Source organism: Rattus norvegicus, chromosome 2 (genome assembly GCF_021556685.1).
Source record: "Rattus norvegicus strain SHRSP/BbbUtx chromosome 2, alternate assembly SHRSP_T2T, whole genome shotgun sequence".
Taxonomy (NCBI): domain Eukaryota; kingdom Metazoa; phylum Chordata; class Mammalia; order Rodentia; family Muridae; genus Rattus; species Rattus norvegicus.
In genome coordinates, this window is record NC_141535.1 from 224,508,004 (window position 1) to 224,523,383 (window position 15,380).

The window sequence follows — 15,380 nt, forward strand, 5'->3', positions numbered from 1 at the left end:
GAGGTAGTCTCTGTCTTTGTCTCTGAGGTGTGTTTCCTGTAGGCAACAGAATGCAGGGTCCTTGTTGCGTATCCAGTTTGTTAATCTATGTCTTTTTATTGGGGAGTTGAGGCCATTGATGTTGAGAGATATTAAGGAATAGTGATTATTGCTTCCTGTTATATTCATATTTGGATGTGAGGTTATGTTTGTGTGCTTTTCTTCTCTTTGTTTTGTTGCCAAGACAATTAGTTTCTTGCTTCTTCTAGGGTATAGCTTGCCTCCTTATGTTGGGCTTTACCATTTATTATCCTTTGTAGTGCTGGATTTGTAGAAAGATATTGTGTAAATTTGGTTTTGTCATGGAATATTTTGGTTTCTCCATCTATGTTAATTGAGAGTTTTGCAGGATACAGTAACCTGGACTGGCATTTGTGTTCTCTTAGGGTCTGTATGACATCTGTTCAGGATCTTCTGGCTTTCATAGTTTCCGGCGAAAAGTCTGGTGTAATTCTGATAGGTCTGCCTTTATATGTTACTTGACCTTTTTCGTTACTGCTTTTAATATTCTTTCTTTATTTTGTGCATTTGGTGTTTTGACTATTATGTGACGGGAGGAGTTTCTTTTCTGGTCCAATCTATTTCGAGTTCTGTAGGCTTCTTGTATGCTTATGGGTATCTCTTTCTTTAGGTGAGGGAAGCTTTCTTCTATGATTTTGTTTAAGATATTTACTGGTCCTTTGAGCTGGGAGCCTTCACTCTCTTCTATACCTATTATCCTTAGGTTTGATCTTCTACTGAGTCCTGGATTTCCTGTATGTTTTGGACCAGTAGCTTTTTCTGCTTTACATTATCTTTGACAGTTGAGTCAATGATTTCTATGGAATCTTCTGCTCCTGAGATTCTCTCTTCCATCTCTTGTATTCTGTTGGTGAAGCTCGTATCTACAGCTCCTTGTCTCTTCTTTTGGTTTTCTATATCCAGGGTTGTTTCCATGTGTTCTTCCTTTTTTTTTTTTTTTTTTTTTTTTTGATTTTTTTTTTTTATTAACTTGAGTATTTCTTATATACATTTCGAGTGTTATTCCCTTTCCCGGTTTCCGGGCAAACATCCCCCTCCCCCCTCCCCTTCCTTATGGGTGTTCCTCTCCCAACCCTCCCCCCATTGCCGTCCTCCCCCCATAGACTAGTTCACTGGGGGTTCAATCTTAGCAGGACCCAGGGCTTCCCCTTCCACTGGTGCTCTTACTAGGATATTCATTGCTACCTATGAGGTCAGTGTCCAGGGTCAGTCCATGTATAGTCTTTAGGTAGTGGCTTAGTCCCTGGAAGCTCTGGTTGCTTGGCATTGTTGTACTTTTGGGGTCTCGAGCCCCTTCAAGCTCTTCCAGTTCTTTCTCTGATTCCTTCAATAGGGGACCTATTCTCAGTTCAGTGGTTTGCTGCTGGCATTTGCCTCTATATTTGGTGTATTCTGGCTGTGTCCCTCAGGAGCGATCTACATCCGGCTCCTGTCGGTCTGCACTTCTTTGCTTCATCCATCTTGTCTAATTGGGTGGCTGTATATGTATGGGCCACATGTGGGGCAGGCTCTGAATGGGTGTTCCTTCAGTCTCTGTTTTAATCTTTGCCTCTCCCTTCCCTGCCAAGGGTATTCTTTTTCCTCATTTAAAGAAGGAGTGAAGCATTCACATTTTGATCATCCGTCTTGAGTTTCCTTTGTTCTAGGGATCTAGGGTAATTCAAGCATTTGGGCTAATAGCCACTTATCAATGAGTGCATACCATGTATGTCTTTCTGTGATTGGGTTAGCTCACTCAGGATGATATTTTCCAGTTCCAACCATTTGCCTACGAATTTCATAAACTCGTTGTTTTTGATAGCTGAGTAATATTCCATTGTGTAGATGTACCACATTTTCTGTATCCATTCCTCTGTTGAAGGGCATCTGGGTTCTTTCCATTTTCTGGCTATTATAAATAAGGCTGCGATGAACATAGTGGAGCACGTGTCTCTTTTATATGTTGAGGCATCTTTTGGGTATATGCCCAAGAGAGGTATAGCTGGATCCTCAGGCAGTTCAATGTCCAATTTTCTGAGGAACCTCCACACTGATTTCCAGAATGGTTTTACCAGTCTGCAATCCCACCAACAATGGAGGAGTGTTCCTCTTTCTCCACATCCTCGCCAGCATCTGCTGTCACCTGAGTTTTTGATCTTAGCCAATCGCACTGGTGTGAGGTGAAATCTCAGGGTTGTTTTGATTTGCATTTCCCTTATGACTAAAGATGTTGAACATTTCTTTAGGTGTTTCTCCGCCATTCGGCATTCCTCAGCTGTGAATTCTTTGTTTAGCTCTGAACCCCATTTTTTAATAGGGTTATTTGTTTCCCTGCGGTCTAACTTCTTGAGTTCTTTGTTTATTTTGGAAATAAGGCCTCTATCTGTTGTAGGATTGGTAAAGATCTTTTCCCAATCTGTTGGTTGCCGTTTTGTCCTAACCACAGTGTCCTTTGCCTTACAGAAGCTTTGCAGTTTTATGAGATCCCATTTGTCGATTCTTGATCTTAGAGCATAAGCCATTGGTGTTTTGTTCAGGAAATTTTTTCCAGTGCCCATGTGTTCCAGATGCTTCCCTAGTTTTTCTTCTATTAGTTTGAGTGTGTCTGGTTTGATGTGGAGGTCCTTGATCCACTTGGACTTAAGCTTTGTACAGGGTGATAAGCATGGATCGATCTGCATTTTTCTACATATTGACTTCCAGTTGAACGAGCACCATTTGCTGAAAATGCTATCTTTTTTCCATTGGATGGTTTTGGCTCCTTTGTCAAAAATCAAGTGACCATAGGTATGTGGGTTCATTTCTGGGTCTTCAATTCTATTCCATTGGTCTATCTGTCTGTCTCTGTACCAATACCATGCAGTTTTTATCACTATTGCTCTGTAATACTGCTTGAGTTCAGGGATAGTGATTCCCCCTGAAGTCCTTTTATTGTTGAGGATAGTTTTAGCTATCCTGGGTTTTTTGTTATTCCAGATGAATTTGCAAATTGTTCTGTCTAACTCTTTGAAGAATTGGATTGGTATTTTGATGGGGATTGCATTGAATCTGTAGATTGCTTTTGGTAAAATGGCCATTTTTACTATATTAATCCTGCCAATCCATGAGCATGGGAGATCTTTCCATCTTCTGAGGTCTTCTTCAATTTCTTTCTTCAGAGGCTTGAAGTTCTTATTGTACAGATCTTTTACTTGCTTGGTTAAAGTCACACCGAGGTACTTTATATTATTTGGGTCTATTGTGAAGGGTGTCGTTTCCCTAATTTCTTTCTCGGCTTGTTTCTCTTTTGTATAGAGGAAGGCAAATGATTTATTTGAGTTAATTTTATACCCAGCCACTTTGCTGAAGTTGTTTATCAGCTTTAGTAGTTCTCTGGTGGAACTTTTGGGATCACTTAAATATACTATCATGTCATCTGCAAATAGTGATATTTTGACCTCTTCTTTTCCGATCTGTATGCCTTTGATCTCCTTTTGTTGTCTGATTGCTCTGGCTAGAAGTTCAAGAACTATATTGAATAATTAGGGAGAGAGTGGGCAGCCTTGTCTAGTCCCTGATTTTAGTGGGATTGCTTCAAGTTTCTCTCCATTTAGTTTAATGTTAGCAACTGGTTTGCTGTATATGGTTTTTACTATGTTTAGGTATGGGCCTTGAATTCCTATTCTTTCCAGGACTTTTATCATGAAGGGGTGTTGAATTTTGTCAAATGCTTTCTCAGCATCTAATGAAATGATCATGTGGTTCTGTTCTTTCAGTTTGTTTATATAATGGATCACGTTGATGATTTTCCGTATATTAAACCATCCCTGCATGCCTGGGATGAAGCCTACTTGATCATGGTGGATGATTGTTTTGATGTGCTCTTGAATTCGGTTTGCCAGAATTTTATTGAGTATTTTTGCGTCGATATTCATAAGGGAAATTGGTCTGAAGTTCTCTTTCTTTGTTGTGTCTTTGTGTGGTTTAGGTATAAGAGTAATTGTGGCTTCGTAGAAGGAATTCGGTAGGGCTCCATCTGTTTCAATTTTGTGGAATAGTTTGGATAATATTGGTATGAGGTCTTCTATGAAGGTTTGATAGAATTCTGCACTAAACCCGTCTGGACCTGGGCTCTTTTTGGTTGGGAGACCTTTAATGACTGCTTCTATTTCCTTAGGAGTTATGGGGTTGTTTAACTGGTTTATCTGTTCCTGATTTAACTTCGATACCTGGTATCTGTCTAGGAAATTGTCCATTTCCTGAAGATTTTCAAATTTTGTTGAATATAGGTTTTTATAGTAAGATCTGATGATTTTTTGAATTTCCTCCGAATCTGTAGTTATGTCTCCCTTTTCATTTCTGATTTTGTTAATTTGGACACACTCTCTGTGTCCTCTCGTTAGTCTGGCTAAGGGTTTATCTATCTTGTTGATTTTCTCAAAGAACCAACTTTTGGTTCTGTTGATTCTTTCTATGGTCCTTTTTGTTTCTACTTGGTTGATTTCACCTCTGAGTTTGATTATTTCCTGCCTTCTACTCCTCCTGGGTGTATTTGCTTCTTTTTGTTCTAGAGCTTTTAGGTGTGCTGTCAAGCTGCTGACATATGCTCTTTCCTGTTTCTTTCTGCAGGCACTCAGCGCTATGAGTTTTCCTCTTAGCACAGCTTTCATTGTGTCCCATAAGTTTGAGTATGTTGTATCTTCATTTTCATTAAATTCTAAAAAGTTTTTAATTTCTTTCTTTATTACTTCCTTGACCAGGTTATCATTGAGTAGAGCATTGTTCAATTTCCACGTATATGTGGGCATTCTTCCCTTATTGTTATTGAAGACCAGTTTTAGGCCGTGGTGGTCCGATAGCACGCATGGGATTATTTCTATCTTTCTGTACCTGTTGAGGCCCGTTTTTCCATGTGTTCTTTCTTGATTGGTTCTATTTCCATTTTTAATTCCTTCAACTGTTTGATTGTGTTTTCCTGGAATTCTTTCATGGATTTTTGTGACTCTCTCTATGGGCTTCTACTTGTTTATTTATGTTTTCCTGGAATTCTTTCAGGGATTTTTGTGACTCCTCTCTATGGGCTTCTACTTGTTCATTTATGATTTCCTGGAATTCTTTCAGGGATTTTTGCGATTCCTCTCTGTAGGCTTCTACTTGTTCTCTAAGGGAGTTCTTCACGTCTTTCTTGAAGTCCTCCCGGATCCTTATCAAATATGATTTTGAAACTAGATCTTGCTTTTCTGGTGTGTTTGGATATTATGTGTTTGCTTTGGTGGGAGAATTGGGCTCCGGTGATGCCATGTAGTCTTGGTTTCTGTTGCTTGGGTTCCTGCGCTTGCCTCTCGCCATCAGATTATCTCTAGTGTTACTTTGTTCTGCCATTTCTGACAGTGGCTGGACTGTCCTATAAGCCTGTGTGTCAGGAGTGCTGTAGACCTGTTTTCCTGTTTTCTTTCAGCCAGTTATGGGGACAGAGTGTTCTGCTTTCGGGCGTGTAGTTTTTCCTATCTACAGGCCTTCAGCTGTTCCTGTGGGCCGGTGTCTGGTGTTCACCAGGCAGGTCACTTCAGCAGAAAAGTTGGTCTTACCTGTGGTCCCGAGGCTCAAGTTCGCTCGTGGGGTGCTGCCTATGAGCTCTGTTGTGCGGCAGCAACCAGGAAGATCTGCGCCGCCGTTTCCTGGATCCTCCGTGCACCAGGGTTCCAGATGGCGTTTGGTGTTTTCCTCTGGCGTCAGAGATGTGTGCAGAGTGCAGTCTCTTTTGGTTTCCCAGGTGTGTCTGCCTCTCTGTAGGTTTACCTCTCCCTCCCACAGGATTTGGGTGCAGAGAACTGTTTATCCGGTCTGTCCCTTCAGGTTCCGGTGGTGTCTCAGGTACAGGAGTCCTGCTGCTCCTGGGACCTCCCCCACGGGAACCCAGAGGCCGTATACAGTTTCCTCTTGGGCCAGGGATGTGGGCAGGGGTGGGCAGTGTTGGTGGTCTCTTCCGCTCTGCAGCCTCAGGAATGCCCCCCTGACCAGGCAGTGAGGTCTCTCTCCCACAGCGTCTGGGAGCAGAGAGCTGCTTCGGGCCGGGATCTGAGGGTCGCCATTCATATTTATCATGGGTCTTCCTGCTTCAGATAATCTCTCCTTTGGATATATACTATGGGTTCCAGTTTAGTTTTATATGAGATTCCTGAGTGTGCAAATGAGTGGGTATATCTGTCACCCCCCCCCCTTTCTTGGGCTCTTTTCCTTCTGTTTTTTCGTTTTGTTCTATTTCAATGTGTTGTTTTTTGTTTGTTCTATCTTATTTTTATTATTGACTGATGGGTCTTATCAGTTTCACTTCCTCAAAAGTCTATTTGTTTTCTGATGAGAAACAGAAAGGGCTATACCCAAATTAGGGAAAGTGGGGAGGGATCTGTGAGGAGTTGAGGGAAAGGAAACCACAGTCAGGATATAGTTATGTGAAAAAAAAAACCCACACACCTATTTTCAATAAAAGGAGAAAGGTAAATAAAAAAATAGAAACAACAAAAACATCAAAGAAAAATCTTCACCCGATTGCCTGACAGTGTGTTTCAGTTGACTCCAGATACAGTCAAATTGACAAGCAAGACTGGTCACCACAGACATCATCCATCACGGTTTATGAGTCAGGATCTCTCGCTGGTCCAGAGCTCACTGAGTAGGAGGGTGGCTGGTTACAGAGGACTTGGCTATCTCTTCTTCCTCTTCTTGAAGTCACAAACTCATGTCCTAGCACATGGCTTTCTTCTGGAGATGTGGCAGGAATGTGAATTCAGGTTCTCATTCGTGTAAGGGCAGCACTTTAATAACTATCTCCCTGACTGGTCTCATCCTTGGTGACAGGATCTCACTTCCGGCCAGGTTGGACTCCCACTCCTGACCCTCTTACCTTAGTTTCCTGACAGCTGGATTATCCACATGTGCCTGACATTACAGTCTGTTTTAGTTCATAGAAAACGGATGGTTCTAAAATCTGGAGCTAATTATGACCAAGGAGGCTATCCATCAATACTGCCAGTTAAAATAGTTTAAAATGCAGTTAGAAATAGTTATTTTTCATTGAAAATACTAAAGCTAGCAAAAGAATTTGTAAAGGCTCACAGCAGAGGAGGTGGGAGGAAGGTAAATGCATTTGCCAATGGCGACCACTGGAGTGACTGCTAACAATCTGAATTAGGATTATTTTTAAAAGCAAAAGTCTGAATACATTTCTTCCCTGAGGCAGGCAAGGGCCATGGCTGGCTCCATCCATTTTTAGCAGCTGGCACATTAATGAGACCATTTCTATTGAAATGAGCTAAATGCTGTTACCATTTGTGGACTTCCAACTGATTTCTGAAGCATTTATTGACCTAACAGATTTTTCAAGAATCGGTTAAAAATAAAGTTTTGCAAGTTAAATTTTAACATGTCTATTATAACCTATGAGTAGTTGGCATTTATATTTAGTTGGATTGGCTCCTACAGTGTCCAATTTCCTTTAAAGTTAACATTTATATTATATGCACACACATATATGTATATGTGTGTATATATACCTATGAGTAAACATTATTAATTTACTAAATTTGCAAATTTTTGACTTTTTTTTTAAAGAGAAGTGATAGAGACATCCATTGATCAAGAAGCCAGTTGTTTGCTATTTGTAGGGATCCTACACAGCTAAGGTAGGGTTGGCTCAGCCAGAATCCAAGCCCATCATAAAACTGTGAGAAAAAATGGAGCACACCTCAGGTTCCTGAATTGCATGGGCATTAAATAAGGTTAAATTCTTATTTAGCATAAGGCATATGAAGAATACAAATACTCAGTCTGTAACCTTGGATTCATGTTGACTTCGCACTGCAGGTGTCTCATATGCCAACATAAATGTATGTCTAGACGTGATGATAAGGTCTGAGATGGAATTTTATGTATCTAGATAGAGATGATAACTCTTCTGCATATCATTGCTCCAAATTCTCCTTAATGTGAATGTTGCCTGTGTCATTCCTCCAGGAACTTCCTATGTCTCATGTTCCTATAGATGCTCCCGGGGGAAATTTCATTCTTGTTTATGGTTTCCACCACCACATGCAGAGACATAAACAGTAAGGCAAACCTCCAAATCTCATCTATCATGTTCCCTTTATGTCTTTTTCTTCCCAACTATATTATAACTAGTTGTGGTGGTTTGAATAAGAATGGCCCCCAAAAGGCTCATATATTTGAATGTTTAGTCACCCGGGAGTGGAACTATTTAAAAGGATTATAAGGAATAGAAGGTGTGGCCTTTTAAAGGAAGTGTGTCACTGGGAGTGGGCTTTGAGGTTTCAAAAGCCTGTGCGAGCCAGGCCCAGAGTCTGCCTATAGATCAAGATGTAGCTGTCAGTTACTGCTCCAGCATCTGCCTTCCTGTCTCCATGCTTCAGGCCACGGACACAATGGACTAAACCTCTGAAACTGTAGCCAGGACCCCGATTAAATGTGTTCTCTTAGAATAGTATCTTTAATCATGGTGTCTCTTCACAGCAACAGAATAGTGACTAAGACAGCCATGTCCAGCGTGGGGCCTATGGGCTGCATGCGTTCCGAGGTAGCTTCAAATGAAACCCAGTATCTTTGTAGATCATGTCATGTCACAGGGTCCGAAGGTTAGAAGGCTAGAGGTGGCCTACTGGGGAAGATCACCTGTTTTCCTAGAATCCTAGTTTAGTTCCCAGCACCCATGTTGGGAAGCTTACAACCATCTGTAACTCTAGCTTCATTAGATTTGGCACCCTTTACTCTTCTGGCTTCTCTGGCACACCCTCACATAGACTCTCTCTCTCTCTCTCTCTCTCTCTCTCTCTCTCTCTCTCTCTCTCGCACACACACATACACACACACACACACACACACACGTATAAATGAAATAAAACTATTTGAAAAGGATGGACACACCTATTCAACATTTCCATTTAATTTTTCTTACTGGTACCTCAAATGTAAGAGTCTGTAAGTTGAACTCATCATTTTTCTAAAGCACTTGCATCAAACAGCAGCACAAAGTCCTTCTTAAATTCCCTACTGGTAGCAGTGTCTCCTTGACCCATCCTCTAAGCGATACTACAGAGATGGGGACCTTACCTTCTGTGTTCATTTCCGATTGCCACTGTAACACAACACCTCAAAAATGTAGTCAGAACAACACAGATGGAATATCTTACAGTTTCAGAAGTCCAGTATATATCTTGGTGGACTACATTCTAAATACCATTGAGGCTGTGTTCCCCTCTTGACATTCACTTCTTTGTTATCTGCCATCCCAGAGGCTGTACTGGTCGTTTTGGTACTTGGTCTTTCCTCCAACTTCAAAGTCAGAAGTATCAGGTCAAGTCCCTTTCTGGCCACTCTCTCCTGTATACATATGATTTTTTTTTCTTCCATTTTTCAGGGCCCTGATGATTCTATTGAGTTTACCCATAATCTATCCTAACTTCCCCATTTTAAAGTTGGCCATTTAAAATCCCTACAATCCTTGTTTTATGTTGTTCTATAGACACTGTAGGAGAGCAAGCCTGGTTTTCTGAAGTTGTAGAGATACAGGTGTGTATTTGAATCAGTGTGTTACTGTATTTTCTTAACTTCAAGTAAATTAAATTTATTCTGTCAACATTTTTATTGCTTTAAATTATTTTCAGTAAGTTTCTAGAAGTTCTGAGAGGAAAATACAGTAGAGTTTGACTTATCTTCCACTTTCCATAGGGGCATCAGTGTTGGGTGGTGCAGATTTTCTTCAGTCACTTTGCCTCAAAAATGTTGCCTTAACTTGAGCCATGGGCTAAGTGCTTCTACCGACAGGTTCAGGAAAGAATTTGTTAAGCTTATTTGTTTGTAAAAGGTGTTAGAATTTGATATTTGATGTGACTTACCCATATTTTCAAAGACTGTGAATTAAGAAAGCATCTGAAAAATGCTGAAGTGTTGTCAGAAGCATACTCACACACAGAGTGCTTTTCAAAAGCTTTGAATAAACTCTCCTTTCTCCTGCAGGTTTGAAAAGGCTTGGTGCTTTGCTAATGGTTGCCAGCCAGCTGATTTCTGTCCAGGGGGCTGTAAGAAGTGTAGTAAGAAACCTGTTCTTTTAACATTTTCAGCCTCTCTGGAATAAGTCTGAGCAGGAAGTGTGCTGTGGGAAGTCTGTTCTCAGATTCTCTCCCCCCCCAGATTCTCACTTCTAGAGGTTTCTTCCAAACCCAGATGAATGTCTGATACATAATTTTCTTATTCCATACAAAGAAAATTGTGGTACGGAGGCAAGTGGATTCAACGCCTTGATTCACCCCAACGGCAAAAGACTTCCCATTTGTTCTTGATGGTATCAGGATAATGGCTTCATCATGACTTGTCAATATTTGGAATTTCACTTTGCTGCTAAACTAAGCAATCCAGGTTCATTTCATGCCCATTTCATTGGCAGAGCTATGCATTGGCATTTACTCAGTGAGTGTAGGAAGGGCACATGTCCCCAAGGCTCAGAAAAATGCCCATCACTCAAAGTGTATTAAGGTATGAATGCTGGGCACTTGACATTGTCTGTGTCTTCTTGCACTAGATTCTAGGAACTCTTTGACCAGAATTTACTATTTCATGTTTCTATCATTGATTCAATTAAAAAAAAATCTCTGGAATAAGTTAAATTCACTCCTCTTACTAACTCTTTAAATGCAGGAAACTTTGAGGTATGTAGAAACAATTAACCAATGAAAGATTGTTCATTATAGGGTTCTAGGAGCCCTCCGAGTAGAGCAACAATTTTAATGCACAGAGTAGAACGCAAGTGAGCTGCATGGGCAAGAAATGTGTCTGATCCTTTGCAGACAGAAGAATTCATTTAATTTTTTAACACATTAATAATAAGAAATAGTATGAAAATATTTTAAGGAATTATCCAACTGAATAGTGTCTGCAAATATGTATATTTTATTATTGTGTCACTGAATAAGTTTGACTTTCCTTTCTGTTTTTATTTTGTTTGTTTCAAATGCACTTAGAAAGCAAAGATTATGTTATTGCATGTTTTGCTCTCTTAAAAAAGTATCTCATTTTTATACTCATTCTAAATAAAAAATTCCTTTACGGTAAAGGAATTATCGCATTTATTTCCTGTGAGGAATTTTTCTCTAATTAAATTGTTGCCTTTTACCTTTCTGTAAGCTAATAAGACACTATACTAATGGGAACAGAACCAAGGTAACCAACTTATTTTCAATTTGTGGTGTTAATTGCTGTATTTTGTAGGCTATTTTTGGGATTGTCAAAAATGTGGTTTATACACATTTGGGGGCTGTTAGCTATCCTTGATGCTTGCTGTACAGTCAAGGACGAAGCTCATGACTTTACTTTATACAGCTCATGCCTTTTCCCTCTGCTCCTGACACATTCAAATCAAAAATACTCCAAGAGTGTTCATCAAGTTGTAGACTTGTACTGGAACTCTTAGCTGGAAATACCTATTAAATACTTATAGTTCAGAAGAAAACACATATTTTAAATAAAATAAGGTTATTTCAACTTTTAATCAAAAATTTAAACTACTATGTAAACTACTCATTTTTTCCACAGGTCAAATAGATATTAACCTTTAGTCATATGTGCCTCCATCATGTCTACAGGCACAAATCATAAGGTTTGGGTTTTATATGCTGTCAGGTGTTGCTGCGCATACAGGCTGGCAAGTGCGGGGGACTTCACTTCATCCTCACAGGTTCACCAAAAATTTTGTTTGAATCAGTCAACATACTGTAGGATGTTACCAAAACTGGAAAGACAAAAACAAGATACATAAACGGGTGGTCTTCATTCTTTTTTTTTATTAGAGTTTTTTTTAATTTACATTTCTTTTTTTTTTTTTTTTTTTTTTTTTTTTTTTGGTTCTTTTTTTCGGAGCTGGGGACCGAACCCAGGGCCTTGCGCTTCCTAGGTAAGCGCTCTACCACTGTGCTAAATCCCCAGCCCCTTAATTTACATTTCTAATGTTATTCCCTTTCCTGGTTTCTTGGACAGATGCCCCCAATCCCATCCCCTCCCCTTCTTCTATAAGGGTGTTCTTCTCCCCATCCATGCCCCCTTCCCGCCTCCCACCCCCAACATTCCCCTACACGGGGAGTCCAACCTTGGCAGGACTGCTGGTGCCCAACAAGGCCATCCTTTACTACCTATGCAGTTGGAGCCATGGGTCAGTCCATGTAAAGTCTTCAGGTAGTGGTTTAGTCCCTGGGAGCTCTGGTTGGTTGGCGTTGTTCTTATGGGGTTGATAGCCCCGTCAGCTTTTTCAGTCCCTTCTCTAAGTGTGGGAAACGGTACACTATGCGTGGGAGGGTGCAGGGGAAGTGCCCTTTATTATTTCAATTGTATTCCCTCTGGCTTCCCAATTAGTCCAGCAAACCTACCTGCGGCACTTTCTCCTAATGACTGCGTAAGAGAAGGAAAACAACGTTTGCACACTGAACTTGCCTGTTACTTCTAAGTATTCCAATTGCTGTGTTAGAGATTAAATTATACAGAGGACATGCAAAAACATTATTTCCATCTTTAATGCACATTTCTTATATAAATTATGCATCTCAATAGCTCTTTTAAGATAAACAACATTACAATCTCTAAAAAAAATAAATACAGGGAGTGTACCCTTTTATTACAAATATATTTTTAAGATAAATACATTAAGACATAAGAGAGTTATGATTTGCTTTTGATCTCATGGGTTTTTAAATTGGTTATTTTAAATTGGTTATACATTTCGAATGCTATCTCCCTTCCCAGTTTCTCCTCCACAAACTCCTTATCCCATCCCCCTTGCATCTATGAGCGTGTTCCCCACCCACCCTCTCACCCACTCCTCCTCACTGCCCTAGCATTCTCCTATACTGGGGCATCAAGCCTCCACAGGACCAAGAGCCTCCCCTCCCTTTGATGCCAGATAAGGCCATCATCTGCTACATAAGCAGCTGGAGCCGTGGGTCCCTCCATGTATACTTTTTGATTGGTGGTTTAGTCCTTGGGAGCTCTGAGGGGTCTTGTTGGTTGACATTGTTGCTGATCTAATGATTATTCTAACACAAATTCTATATTTACAAGAACCATACCATCAATAAAAATACTTCTAAATAAAACCAATGACAATAATTTAAAAAGTTTGTAGATCTTATAATTGAACTTTATGCGTATTTAGTATTAAGTACTGTAAGATACTCTGCATAGGAATATACGGGATGGCAGAGAAGTAGGTTTTAATTCTGAGATATTTAACAATAACAGTGATAAGTGACAAACACTCAGTGTACATTCACTACTGAGCCAAATCTATACAGTAGTTAGTCAATGCTACACTTTTGATTTAGATATTACTGTTTCCCACATTTAGCAACCGTTCAAGTCACAGGTAAGAAATTGTCCTTGGTCAAATTAATAAGAAATAATGGAAATAGAGTTTGAATTTAAAACATTTTTATTAATTAATTTCTTTATTTAGTTTACATCCTGACTGAAGCTTCCCCTCTCTCCTTTCCCCCCTCTCTCCTTTCCTATTAGTCCCTCCCTCTCACCTCCCTTCCTGACCTTACCCAACCCTTCTCCCTTTACATCCAAAAATAAGAGGCCTCCCATGGGTATCAACCCAGCTTGGCATTTGCAGTAAGTTGCAAGCTGTGGTAAGATCAGTAGATTAGGCACATCTAAGTTTGAAACTTTTTATGTCATAGTCTGTATTTCTCCCTCGACCATTGAACTTTACCTTCTTTAGGTCTAAAGACGAGCAGAGGGTTCTGTATACACACATGCTGATGCAGTAACTATAATACAGATGAGTCGAAACAACAGAAAGACACATCGGACCAAAGAGAGCATGGCAGACCTTCCTTCAGAAGGTAAGGAAGAAGCTAAATGTGCAGCTGAGGAATTGTGCACCAGCTAAAAGTAGGATGCTTTCACTCTTCATAGTATAATGCTGGACACATGGTTCAGTATTAGTAACAACAGCAAGGAAAATGGAACTATCTGTTTCTGTGTGAGTCCAAGAAGAACATTTTTATTATGTCTCATGTAAATTCATGGGTCTTTGTAAGTATCACTTTAATCCACGTGAAAAGAAACTGGAGGGATTATGATGGCAAAGTCTTTATAAAGACATTTATTTCAGTAAACAGAGAAGTCATAGGACAGACACCTACAGGGTCTTTCACTAACTCCTTATATATTGCATGTGAAGCTGGGGTCTTGCCCACAAATCCTGCTCTTCCACATACCCTCCCCACCCTCCCTTCAGCTACACAGTGCCATGCCTTTTTCAAAAAACACAAAACTCTGCGTTATGGATGTGATTTTCAAAAATAATCATCACAAACAAAAGTGCTTAGAATGTTCAACTGCATTTGTAGGATGGGGCTGTGTCTGCCTGCCCTTAAGCTTTGTCTCTGCTACTGAGATTCTTAGTATCGATTCATACATACAACTGTCAGAGATGGAAACTCCATTTCTATATCTTATTATCATACATCTATTGTATTAGGAATTCAGTTTCACTGTTCCTTTCAGAAGTGCTTGTGTCTATATAAAAATCTCCAATTCATGAGAATCTTATTTCTTACACCCACCCCCTATTTCCCCCAAATAAGAATGTTAAATGGATTGAACTCAAGTAAAGTCAGAGAAACAAAACACGGTATAAAAATTTGGGTAAAGAATAAAAAGAAACTCCCTTTTAGAATCCTTTCAAAGCATGAAGGTCAGATAGAAACGGTGAAAGAGGAGGCTTCAGAGCTGGTCTTTGCTTTTGCTATGCCACCAGGTTTCACTAAGAATATCCAGGGATTGGTGGAGCAGTCAGTCCAGCATGAATCGGAGGCTTCTATAGTAATGTGTGAGAAATCTTACTACTTCCATGTATTTTATGAAATAGTAAATACAAAAAAAGTGATTTTTTTTTAATTTTTGTTTCCAGAATAGTTTCTATTGCTCTTGGCAGATAATAATCACACGTGATAGTGGGTTCTGTCATAGTTGTTTTCACGTGTGTGAAGAATGCCTTTTGGGAGTGTGATCTCTTTAAAGAGCATCTCTTGGACTTACCAGATAACATGAAAGAATTCTAATCACTCTCTGTACAAGTAATAATAAATAAGTCCGTGTGTCAAAGCAGTCCACATTAGACAGGGGAGAGAACAGAAGAAATTGTAGCTTCAAGCTGGAAGGGTGCAGCGAGGGGGATGATGAACTTGAATTTGAGGGATATACTGTGATATGTGAGAAAATGGCTGCTCGTCATACTGTCGTCCTGTTTTTGAGCTAATATCTCCTCTAACAGTTTACATTGAGGATCCCTTTGT

At 39.9% G+C, this 15,380-nt stretch overlaps 1 long non-coding RNA gene across 2 annotated transcripts in view; it reads left to right on the plus strand.

Moving 5' to 3' along the window:
- Positions 1 to 15,380, plus strand: part of LOC147996560 (uncharacterized) — an 83,445-nt gene that overhangs the window by 60,054 nt on the left and 8,011 nt on the right. For both annotated transcript variants that reach the window (XR_015672572.1, XR_015672573.1), the window contains exon 2: positions 13,799 to 13,922. This is a non-coding gene — a long non-coding RNA (uncharacterized LOC147996560). The remainder of the gene's footprint in view (positions 1 to 13,798; positions 13,923 to 15,380) is intronic.